Source organism: Macaca fascicularis, chromosome 18 (assembly GCF_037993035.2).
Source record: "Macaca fascicularis isolate 582-1 chromosome 18, T2T-MFA8v1.1".
In the NCBI taxonomy this organism is placed as follows: domain Eukaryota; kingdom Metazoa; phylum Chordata; class Mammalia; order Primates; family Cercopithecidae; genus Macaca; species Macaca fascicularis.
In genome coordinates this window covers 2,151,818-2,164,789 of record NC_088392.1, presented here as the reverse complement: position 1 = coordinate 2,164,789, position 12,972 = coordinate 2,151,818, and positions in this window count along the sequence as shown.

Sequence of the window (12,972 nt, the reverse complement as noted above, 5' to 3'; positions counted from 1 at the left end):
GCATCTATAAATAGGAGTTGATATTTCAGCTCCATTTGCAACATTACCCAGCAAACCTTTATTGGGCACCAGTGGTGTGCGAGCCATGCATGAGCCAGTGTACCTTGAACACTTCTCCATTCCTGAGTGCAAGAGTGTGAAACCAAATATCCAAGACTTATCTCCATCCCACTTTATCTAGCCTGCAGGGTTTCCAGTCTCCCACACATTGTAAAACTTCCAGAGCCAGAAGCAGGATCCTAGACACACAAATTCTTGTAGCTCATTCTTCTAGAAAAGGCGACTCAAGTTCAGCTGCCCGGGAGAGTTCAGGATAGGGCGGAGAGGTGCATTAGTCTGTTCTCACACTGCTGTAAAGGACTGCCCAAGCCAGGGTAATTTACATAGGAAAAAGGTCTAATTGACTTGAAGTTCTACATGGCTGGGGAAGCCTCAGGAAACTTACAATCATGGCGGAAGGGAAAGCAAACACGTTCTTCTTCACATGACAGCAGGAAGGAGAAGTGCTGAGCAAAAGGGGGAAACACTCCTTATAAAGCCATCAGATATTATGAGAACTCACTATCACCAGAACAGGAAGGGAGAAGCCACCCCCATGATTCAATTACCTCCCACCGAGTCCCTCCCACAACACATAGGGAATTAAGGGAACTACAATTCAAAATGAGATTTGGGTGGCGACACAGCCAAACCATATCAAGAGGTAACATCTGCCCTCCATATCCAGGAAGTCAAGAGCAACTCCAGGTGACAATGGGAAGGATGGCTTCCAGTGAGGTCAGGTCGTGCCAACAGTATGGGAATCACACATGCACCAGGCTGTGTGCCTTTCCAGCCGAGATCTTGGAAGCCAGTTTCCCTGCTGTGCTCCTTCCATGGGAAGCTGAGTCTACCCAGGTGGGTCACACAGAAACTAGAACAAAACAGCAAGGTGGGAACTGGTAAAAATAGTGCTTGGGTAGAATCCAATCTTTGACTCAAAGATTATTATATACATGGTATTTTTATATTTTTATTGCTCTGAAAAATGGCATAAAAGGAGGAGGAGAAAACATGTTCCTCTAAACCTGGCCTAGGGGTTGAAGTTGTTCACACCAAAGTCCTAAAACAGGAAATCTCGTCTTGGTCGAGCTAGTCAACTTGTAGATTACAAGTACAAAACCCAGGAAGCCAAAGCTAAAATGGAATACAATGGGAAACCCCTAAGAAAATCACGATCACACTACCTACATTTTCTGTGTAGAGAAACATGCTGTCCCTGTGGCGTGGGTGCATCAGTTGTTCACATCCCATCGGGCTGTTTGGATTTGCTGTTGGAGTTCTTGGCCATGGTGTGGCCACAGTTGAACACCCCAGTGTACGTGAAAGGCACAGAACCCAGTGTATGTGAAAGGCACAGAACCCTGCTGCACATAGCTCTGTGTTTGCTGTGGTGTGGCTGCTTTTACAACCAAGCATGTCTCAAGCTCGTTCTACTTCCTCTCTCCATCTTTTCCCCCACCATTAACCAAACAAAAAACATACATCGATGTTTAGTTCTGCAAAGAAAATGGAGGACAATGCGGAATATGACCATTTCAATGTTATTTAAACACCTTTTCTTTACTTCCTCTTCCCTGGACGTGTGTGAAGAGAAGGCTGGTGCAACAAGACGGGAAGGCAGAGGTGGCCAAAGATTGCTCTCGCGCGTGGAGGCTTTTGAAAGCAGTGAGCGTAATTGTCCTGCACACATTTTGGGGAAGCAAGGCTACTAATTAACTGCTAGTACATCAATTAGTTATAACAGCTGTAATAGCACACAGACAATGGCGTGAAGCTATGTGCTGCTGTGCCTCTCCTCACTTTGGGTGGGCATTTTTTTTAGCTTTTGCCTTGAAGATTTAAGTTAATAATTTATTCCTAATGAATTTAGTCTTTCTGTTTCTCTGGTACCTAGGGCATTTAATGGCTGAGAGAAACAATTGTGCCATTAACACAATTTTTGTTTTAAAGAAAATTTTCAACATTGACAGCAACATTTTTATATCAGTGTCTCCAAAGGTACATTAATGAATTTAACTCCTTCAGCAAAGACATTGAAAAGAGGTGGGGGTAAGATGAAGTTATAAGGAGGAGAATTGTCTTTGGTTGGTCATGTGACATTTCATGAAAATATAATTACATCTTCTATAACGTCTAGAAGCTTGTGCAACATACACAGCTACAAGTAAAAGGAATTCACGACTGTTGGGGCTCAGGAAATGACACCCTAAAGCGAAGGCCTCAGAAGTAAAGTGTCTGTAAGCATCTCCCGCCCCTGTGTCTCTCAGCCTCATCTCTCCCAAAGCCTCATCTCTCCCAAAGCCTCATCTCTCCCATAGAACCTAAAAAGGTCGCTCGGCTTCCCCCGCCTTTCTGGGTAAGGCCTGGCCATAAAGAGACTTCTGCCATACACTGTCTGATAGGGGTCCTAAAACCCCCACATTCCACAGAGCCTTGCCTCATCCTGGGAAGAAGAAGCCGTGCCCAGAGGCCAACACGAATCTGAAGAGACGGCCCTGGAGGCTCCCCTCGCTCTAGCACCACGGAGCACACCCACCTGCCAATCCCATTGCAGGGACACGGCCATCCCTGCTTCACCGAACCTACGCATAAAATCAGACCATTTCCGCCCTTGTATCTTTGGGTCTTGGCTCTGAAGGCTTCTGTGTCACATAAAACTATGATCAAATCAATGTGTTATGCCCCATACGGTGAAGCAAAATTGTTTATAAGCCCAACTTCTTATTTCTGTTTGATAGGGGAAGATGATACACAGAAGTAAATCTATTTGCTGAAACAAATTCCAAGTAATAAAAATCCTCCTGGATGCCCCTGCAGCTGTCCACACCGCAGAGAGAGGCTCTCGTAAACAGCGCCAGGAGCCCCTCTCCCTCTCCCCTCTCCGTGGTGGAACGAGGCCCCACGTGCTCCTCTCGGGCTCTTTGGTGTCTCCTGTGTGGCTTTAGAGCCCTCCCTGTTGCCCCTTCACACTCTGTCTTTGACTAGTGGCCCGGCCTGGGCAGCGCCTTCTGACTGGACATGCAGCCGGGGCGCTCGACCCTTGACCAGGGGCCAGAGGCGGATGTGGCCACCACACAGGAAGCAGATGCTGCAGATGAGCGAGGCTGGCTGTGATGGAGGAGGCAGGCCATAGTGCCCAAGTGCAGGAAAAGTTGCACTTGGCAGCTTTAAAATATTTGCATTACTGAAATATTTCAGTTGAGAAACAGTTTTTAAAGTCGTGACGTTTGGAAAAGCGCTTCGGTGTCTTTGAAGCAGGGTGAACAGGAAGCCTGGTCTGACTGAGGCACTCCCAGACTCCGAACTGTGAAAAGCCATGGCTGCTCTGAGTTCCGTTTGACACACGTGGACCACGCGAGCAGGACGAACAAAACACAGCACGGGAGTGGGGTCAGGAAATGGAGCTGATTTCCCCGAGGACAGAGCACAGGTCAGGCTGAGGCCAGCGGGCTCTTCAATTCTGGCTCTGGAAAATGGGTGTCCACCAAAGACAGACAAGGCAGGGCTCCAGAAGTTTCTGTCAGGTGGGTCATGCGAGCAGAGCAGGATTAACCCCACGGCTAGGAAGGATCGCTTAGGACTCCCGAGTTGCCAGGCAAAACAGGTGCCAAAGATCCCTCCTCAGGTCAGGGATTGAGTGAGAGAAGCAGTGTGGGCTGGAAAGTCGTCGCAGCTGTGGGGGTGTCTGGACACGACATTAGCCCCCGACAAGCCAGGAGGTCAAAGACGACCCCGAAGCCAGCAAGGGGAAGGGGTCCCAAGGCGAGGAGCGTGGACACCATGGCAGAGGCCGTCTCAGGTGCATCGCCAGCTCCCAGCTAGATGTTGTGCCCAGGCTCGAAGGCCCCTAAATGGTGCTGAATACCTGGGCGGGCCCGGCCTGGCCATGTGGCAGATTAGCAGATAAGCGCTCATCTGCAGGTAAGAAGCTCGCACGCCTGCCTCGTTTTCTCTCTGTGCGGATGGCACCTCCGAGTGCAAGGTGCACAGTTCTCCTTTCTCATCTTAGAGAAGTCATCCGTGCCGGGGGAAGAACAGACAGAGTATTCCCCTAAAATCACGATTCAAGGCAAATGATGTCAGCATCTTTTTTCTGAGGCCAAGGACTTTTTAGTGTTTGTTAGATTGGCCTTTGTGGCTTTCTGCATTTTCTTTCAAACTTTCCAGATAATGTCGTTGTTTGTGTGCAGGCAATTTAAACAGCATGGCCATGGGCTTCAGAGAGACACAGGAATGATGCCCAGGCGTGGCGCATGGGGCAAGAGGGCCAGCCTGGCACGCACCGCTGCCCACCTGGGCGGCCTCGGTGTTTTCTCCCGGGAGAGCTGGGGGTCCTAGGCCTGTTTTGCCAAAGTCGTTTGATCATGGACAGAAAAGGTGAGAAGCAAACTGGGTCACCCGGAAATCAGAAGGCCGGGGATATGTGGGCCAGGCTGGAGCTGCCCCTAAAGACGCAGGCGCTCCCATCCCCACCGGAAGAGGGAAGGGCTGCGCCAGTGCCCTGAATCCACCTTTGCTGCTAACTGGGACTGGTGTGGAGGGTCCGGGGTTTCCTTTTTTCTCCTCCCGTCTTGCTTCTCCGCCTTGTTGTCAGTATCCTGCGGCATCCTCCCCATTCTGATTTCCTCCATCCCCACCTTCCCAGGGCATGGCCTCTGCACTCCCGAGGCAGCTCTGAGGAGCCGACGGGGGTGCGTCCCTCCCAGCCCACAGGGATTGCGTCCTCGTGGGGCCGTGGAGGAAGGAGGAGGGCAGCATCCATAAAGTAACCCACGCTATGGGAAAAGTTCTGAAGTCGGATGAGGGAGCTAGCCCCAGCCCAGCTGGCAACCGGTGAGACACAGACGTCCCAGAGCGCAGCGAATCCTACCTTTGTGTTCCTCATTGTGCCCCATGACGTGATACCTGCACCTCTCCATCTTCAGAGGACAAAGGGGCACTAGAAAGCAAGCCACTGAGAGAATTCGGTAGAAGCTAGGAACCTGTGAGCCTGACACGTAGGCACCTGTGAGCTGCGCCCTGTGATCTCTCACCTATGGCCCTTGACCCCACTGCTTCCAGGCATTCTCTGTAGATGACGTTGAGCAAGTTCCTGAAGCCCTGGAGCCCCCACATCTCCACCTGAAGAGCAGGGCCCGGCTCACCCTGAGGCTCAGCAGCCCCCATATCTCCACCTGGAGAGCAGGGCCCGGTCACCCTGAGGGTCAGCAGTGACCCATCCGGCATGCACCTGTGGGATGGGCGATGGACAGCTGCATTCACCCAGGTGCAAAGACAGGGAGGGTCCCCAAGAGTGCACACCCCCCTCACACCCCGTGCCTGGCTCCCAGCCCACCTGCAAGGCTGGCAATCCACACATTCCTGCTCTAACACTGACACTGGAGAAACCAGGCAGACACTTCCACACCTGTGCTTTGCCTGAGCCCTAAACGCAGGCCCAGGTCACGGCTGATGTCCAGGGCCCGGGGATCTGCCTGTGGCCGCCTCACCCAGGCTAGGAGGTGCCTCTGGGGATGAGACAGCCTGCAGGTGCTCAGGATTCTCTCCCTGGCTTGGCTCTGAGGGGCCCCAGGCAAGCAGCAGTGCCCCGAGGGTGGCAGCATCCCGGCCGGGGCCGGCTTCTGCGTCCAACCCTCTCCCTGTGGACATGGGTCCGAGGAGGGCTGCACTGGGCCCCCACCATGCTGAGGCTCCCTGGGCCTCTCCTTACAGCTTCCCTCAACACTGCCTGGAGTTTACAGCTGTCCTGAGGTGGTTCACCTTTGAAGGTTACTAACGAGGGTTCTTTGTTCTGAAGTCGAGGAGAATGAACCCCAACATGACTGACGTGTGCCAGCTTCCATACAGAGCAAGGCTACATCCTGGGCCTCTCTGCGGCGAGGCTATGCCCATTGTGGACTGCTCTGCCAAGATTCGCCAGGAGCCAGAGGGTCTGCTGAAGCCGTTACCTGGAGGTGAGGAGGATCCGTGGGCATGGCGGTGCCAGGGGTCAGGATGGCTGCACGCACTGCCTTCCGAGGACATGGCTTCATGGCTGTTTACAGACGTTCCTGAATCCAGACCATTGATTCCACATTTGATGTGAAAAGAAATTAAAGGTCTGGTCTCATTAGATAAGCGGGTGCTGGGGAGGGATCACAGGGAGAAGCTCTCCCCTTTTGTACGACCCTGAATGGCCACGGCAGGCAGCTCCTGGCACACAATTGATTTCGAGCCGAGTTTTGTCTGAAAGATGCTTCTAGATTATGGCAAGAAAGCATTCTATAATCCTCCTGCCAATGCAGTTATGTTTAACAGACATGCAACTCTTATCACTGATTGATAACACTTAACTCAAAACATATTTCAGCTTTCGGAATGTCAATATCCGGCCTCTGAGTGAAGGTGACCCCTGCCCCGCGTGTTTGCTAAGTGTGTGCCATGGTTTGCTGGTGAATATGTACGGGTGGTTGTGTGGGAAGGCTGTTATGGATTTGCTATCTTAGCCTGAAGTGTTTGCTGCTGATTATGTGATTAAATCAATAATAATTTCTGCCTGGATCCTGGGCTTCTCCACTCATCTTCTGGCCCAGGCTGTGGAGCAGAACAATGCGCCCGACACCTGAGCCGAGGCGCTTTGTTGTGGGGAAATGTCAGAGGTGTGGCAGGGGCCTCTAGATCTCCTCTGAAAGCAAAATATTGTAACAGCTCTGCAGGTAAACAAACGGGCGGCCTGCGCCGCGGCGGGAACCGACAGGTGGGGGCGGGGCCGCCTGATGGATGGGGCTGTTGACTCCGGCTTCACCTGAAGTCCTGTGATCCAGAGCCTTCATCCCACGTTAAACAGAGATTTGTTGACTCTGACGAGGGGCGTTTACAGTTAAATGGACACAGGGCTCGCTAGCCACATCTAGCCTTTAAGTCACGCAGGCAGTTTCGTCTCACAAGGTGTGAAGGCCACCTGGCACGGAGGGACCAGGGCTGTCCCCACAGGGCAGGGCCCCAGGGACTCTCTGTCCAGTCTCCCCACCCACACCCAGGTCCCCCTGGAGGACACACGTCTGCCGCTTGTGACTTTCTTGTCTCTGGGTGTCCTCAGTAGCACAGGTGAGTAACTTCGTTTCCAGCAAAGGGCATCAGAAATGCCGCCTGCACCATCCCCCTGTCAATCTGTGGTGGCTGGAAGGACCTGGGCTCCGGGGGATTCCTCCCTCCGTCTGCCCTGGTGCCCTGGTGGCTCAAGAGGCTTTACCTCACCCGCAACATTTGTACCCCCCGGCTCTCAGCAGGGACATCCGGACAACCCAGTCTCCCAGGGAAATCGCGGGGACACCAACCGATATTTGAAAAACCAGAACATCTGGTCAGTCACTTTCTCCCATCTGGGTAAACAGAGCTTTGTGAATAAGCCATATTCGAACACTGAGGGAAGCAAAGGTATGTTCAACGGGGATGGGCTGGCTCTGGGCTCAGGCCTCAGCCCTGGGAACGTCGTGCCCGGCGATGGGCCGCTGTGCTGTTCAGTGCTTTTAAACACCAAACCGCTCCCAGCTATGTCAAATATCACTTAAAAAAAAAAAAATAAGACAGCCCCAGGGACTGTGATCATCACCGTGTTTGAAAAAGGCAAGTTTCCTTTCCTTCTTGCGTTCAGAGCCAATTCAGGATTTATCACTCGTATGCAATTGTAATTGTAATTGCTAATCACCTATGGGGAATTTGGCTTTTAGAAAAAGGATTATTTTGTTGGAAGAGGGGGCCGGGGAGAAAACGCTCTCCGTTGGAGAATTCGTGGAGACCGCTCCTCAGGCCTCCGAGGCGGGAATTAGGTGGCAGCCGTCCCTAACAGGCAGCTTGCGAGCCCCGGTGATCGGCTGTAATTTCGGCTCTACAAAATAGCAGAACGCCTTTCCGGGCTCCCTCGAAGGCTGGGGTCTTCCACTCCAAACTGCTGGTGCATTTCCAGGAAAATAAAAGGCAGTCCCAGCCATGGACGTACAGGAGAGCCCGGGGTCAGTGGAGACGGTCCCCGTCCCGGATCCCCGGAACTGCGGTTCCCAGACGCTACAGGGCCACCAGCTCCTCCCTGGCCCAAGAAGAGTCCAGAGAAAGTTTTACTTTGTTAAATTGTTTTTACTTTGTTAAATGTTTAAAAGGGGGAAACTGGTAGGCAAACATCAGGTTTTCTGTTCCATGCTGAACCAAATTCGGAAACACCAAATAGCGCTCCAGGGGCGGCCTTCACCTTCTCTCTCCTCGGGCGGCTTCCAGGGGCGGCCTTCACCTTCTCTCCTCGGGCGGCTTCCAGGGGCGGCCTTCACCTTCTCTCCTCAGGTGGTTGCATCAGGTCATTTTCCTCAACCTGGTGGCTGCCTTCTCTAAGACATACCCCGGGATACACTTCATCCGTCTCTGTAACACCTTGGCCAAGTAAGTAACTGGTGTGAGTCAGCCTCTTGTTCCAGCAGACGGCCTGAAAACAGACCCGGCATACACCCGGCTTTTGGAAGGCCCCGAAAAGCGAATCAGCAGACAGAAACAGAGTCCCTCCCCTTTGACGACCAACTGGGGGTTAAAATCCATGCTCCCGGGGCCAGCCTGCCCAACGCAGTGGGGTCAGGAGGCTTTGTCCTCTGAAGGCAGCCTGGGAGGGAGGCACGTTACTGCTCCTTGGGGTGAGAAAAAAGAGATAGAGAGATGGTGCTTGCTGTCATTCCATCGCCTTTCCAAGGATCCCTGAGGCTCGGAATTCCTTGGCGGTCCTGGGGGAGGCAGCGGCTGTGCTGTGCTTCTCAGCTGGCTGTCTGGTCTCCATCCCTGCGAGGCTGTCACTGCACCATGGGACAGAGGCAGACACCCAGGTAACTAAGGAAATGGGCAGAATTTTTTCAATAAAATTGTCTGGACTTAATCCAGAGTGAGTGGGCTGGACTTCGGCCTCAGGCTGCGACCCGCAGCTCACGCTGACAGCTGTAGCCTAATAGTGGTTTTCCAGGAAAGACGAGAAGAAAATGCATCTGTGGCATTCGTGCCACCCTCTTCGATATTCCGGGGCTCCAGGGTCTCCCCGAATACTGCCGACATCTGCAGGTTCCCGGCCTCCCAGGGAAAAGCAGGTGCCGAGGTTTTCGAGGCAGGTGCCGGCAGCACGCACAGGTACTCAGAGCCTCCTGACCGTCTTGTTCATAACCATCTGAACTCAGACCGGGCTGGGCAGGTCAAATCACTTCACTGTGCGTTTAAGGAAGCAGCTCGGCTGTGGGTGTCTTATGTCCTCTACTAGGAGAGCAGGAAAGAGATGAGACAGGAAAGCGGGCCCCATGCACAGGCTGAGGGGCTCAGTGCCATGAGCAGTCCTCACGCCTGCCCAGGCAGAGCGCACGGCAAGGTGGCAAGCATATTCTACTTCACTGATTCCCATAACCCGGTGTCTTTCTGCAGTCTAAGCGATGACCTTAGCCCCTGACAGGGTCGCAGCCCTCAGCCTCGAGGAAGAGGGCCTGGCTGTGTGCTGAGCTGCCGGCCCTTCGCTGCCAGCGCTGTGTCACTGCTGTTGTTCTCAAAGAGTGTGCGTCACCTGAAGCGGATCCAGGCATCGCTTCCTACACAGGCAGCACGTGCACACAGACCTGCCTTTGTGCCCGCAGCCTTCTAGGCAGTGGGAAACCGTGTTTTAAAACCTAAAGGAACGTGCTTCCAGCCAGCATCCTGAAGTGGTGAACCCTGGAGGTTCACACTCCACTGACCTGAAGGTGGACAGCTCGGGTCCAAAGAGAGTCCTTCATAGGAGCTGCAGGGAATAGGAAGGGCGTCATTTCACAAAATGCAGCTGCATCATTTTGTGTCATGGGGAGGCAGAAAAGCTCTGAAGATTAGTTGAGCATAGGGGAAAGCATGATTTATCTATTGCTATTTCCTAAAAGAAGCGTCTGCAGAATTCAGGGGCCTGGGGACCCATTGGCAGCTGAAATCATTAGAATCTTCAATAAGCAGCTGCTCGCTGGTGCTCTCTGCACCTCCTACCCGGTGGGGACCCTCCTGTCCGGTAGCTTCAGTGCAAATTCTGGAGGCTACTGATGTGAGGCCACATTGTCCGGTGTCCACTAACCCCATGGCACATGACAGACAGTTGATACAGGGTGAGGTGGCAGAACTCTGTGCTGGTTCTCCCTCTGCAAAGAGGGGTGGGCTGGGGGCTATTTTACAACTGCAGAGGGCCAGGATGGGTCTGAGTGCAGCACTGCCTGTCATGGGGCAGCTGCAGGAGGCAGCTTTGCAGGCGGGGCGGGTGGAGTGCCCTGAGGACAGGCTGGCCCACGCGCCCGGTGTCAGGGGTCCACACTTTGCAGCAAAAGGAGCTCTGCAGGTGGGCAGGTGGAGTGCCCTGAGGGCAGGCTGGCTCCCTCACCTGATGTCAGGGGTCCACGCTTTGCAAAAAAGGGATCTGAGGTGCCTTGGGAGGATGCTTATCCCACCCAAATGCAAGGCTTGGCGATGACCTCGTGGGCAGCCACCCAGAGCCAGAGGAGCCTGGGAGGCAGGGCAGTTGATGGTTATGAAGCTCACTGCCTAAACTTCAGGGTCACCACTGTGTCTCCACCCCCCATCTCTGGGCAGTCTCAAGAAGAGCTGCAGTCCCAGGCAGGCATCCCTGTGGGTCCACGGGCCGTCTGCAGCATCCCCAGGGGGAGCAGACGGTCATATGGTCTGAAAATGCCCCCGACACACACACGCCCTCCACCAGGAGCCATTGTTGAGGTTACTCGTTGGCCTACAGCTGCTATTAAAAATAACCCATTGCACTGGAAGTGATATTCACGTTTGCCCTCGGGGTTGCTCCACGGGGAGGGCGAGGCGCACTGAGGCCAGCAGGACCCTCCCTGCACACTCGGCTCCCACCGTACCACCGCAGGGGCTAAAACCCTCCCAAAGGGGCCCTTCTCATCTTCCCCCTAAAGTTCCCAGCTCAGAGCTCCAGGACCACCTTGCCTGGCGGTGAGGAGCCCCATGCACAGACCCCTCCCCTTTAATGGCCCAGCCGTGCCCCTCCTGACGGTGCCCTGGGACACTGTGCAGGATTTACCTGAGGATGGAAGAAAATGAGAGAACTTGCCACACAGGAGCCTGGGCTTTCCCCACAGCCTCACGGGCCCGTGTCAGCAACCCCAGCTCCCGCCTTGCTCCTGAGGCCCAGCGCTGGCCCCTGCACCCCGCTCCAAATGTACCTCCTTCCTGGCAAGCCCCACTCCCCGTCACTGCAGAGGGTCAGGCTTTTCCCAGGGAAGCCCTGGGCAGGCAGGAGGCCCTCCTAACTCAGGGGTCATGTTCCTCAGATCTTAGTGAATGGGCGGGAAGCAGCAGCTAGGGGAGTGAGGGGCAGGGCTGAAGAGAGGGACAGGCCTCCACAGGTGGCTCAGGGTGGGCCAGGCCAGCAGGACCTCAGAGTTCACCACCCAGTGCCCAGCCCCAGCCCCCGGGGCCCTTACCTGCATGGGCTGGAGAACAGCCTCTGTATCCATCTAATGTTAAACCAGCACCTTCACACACACAGGCACACACACCCCCGCAGACTATACCAAACCTCAGGGGTGCTGAGTCTGAAGGGGAAGGAGGAACAGGAGCCCTCCAAAGCCACTTGGCTGTGGGGGACACAGGGAGTCTCTTCCTTGTAACCTACCTGGTCACACGACACCCACCCGCCACCCCCCACGTCCTGCCGAGTGCAGACCACCACATCTGAAATTAAGAGTGTAAGTGAATTCCGAGATAAGGATCATCTCCCTTCAGGGTATGCTTAGGGAGTGAGGGAGTGGCAGCCCTTTCATCCCAAGTTTTATGAAACATTGCAGTGAGTCGTTCCACAAACATAAAATAACCTCCAGTTGATATGTAGATAAGATTGGCCACAGCCTCTGTGCAAGCAGCTATCTGGAACAAAACTGAAAATATTCTCAGCATAGGAAGTATTTACATCCAGCAAATTGTCTGAGAAGAAACAGGCATTCTGTCCCTGAACATTCAAGCGATCATTTGAAGATCTTTTCCACAGTAAAGATGAGTGTGGGCCCCAAAGTTGCCTCCAATATGACAGGCACGGTGCCCCAGAGCCCTCAGCTCCAGGGAGTCCTCCAAGATTGTTCCCGCATTGTTTCTCTCCTTTCAGGCTTCTTCCTCGAGGATAATTTTATAGAGGATACACCTCAGGTAGGCAGGGCCATCTCTCCAGTTTCTGGGGATCTCAGGTTAGCCCCAGTCTGGGACGCCTGCAGATTGAGCCCAGCTCCTAACCCCACCGATGTTTCCAGGTCTCTCCGGAGGCTCAGCGTGGGCGTTGGTGTGGAACAGCCCCTAAGAGGTACCTTGGCCTTCCTGGAGCCCCAGAACGTGGAGGCTAACCCAGGACAGAGACGGTCACTGTGGGAGAAAAGACGGCACGGTCAGTCCTTCCCCCGGTGCACCCCCGAGGACCTGCTCTGCATTTGCCCTGCATCTGAGATGGCGTCTGGGAATCTGCAGTGTCCAAGTGTGAGAGAGGCAGCCCCAGACCCAGCCATGATGCACCTGAGCCTGTGCAGGAGGCTCGTAGGAGGGTGGGGATGGCGAGGACAGCTGCATGAGCGCCCCTAAACCAGCAGCCACAAGGCCCTCGGGTGATGGGAGATGTTTGTATGGGGAGACTGGAGGTGTGATAACTCCCCAGCAAGCTGGGATTTCTAGCCCAGGCCAACTCCATTGTTCTTGTATTTTTTAATGTTGAAGATGGTTACCCTGCAGCAAACCAGTCTGACTCACCTTGAAAAGTATCTGGCCGGGCACAGTGGCTCACACCTGTAATCCCAGCACTTTGGGAGGCCAAGGGGGTGTGGATCTCCTGAGGTCAAGAGTTCGAGACCAGCCTTGCCAACTTGGTGAAACTCCATCTCTACTAAAAATACAAAAATCAGCTGGGCG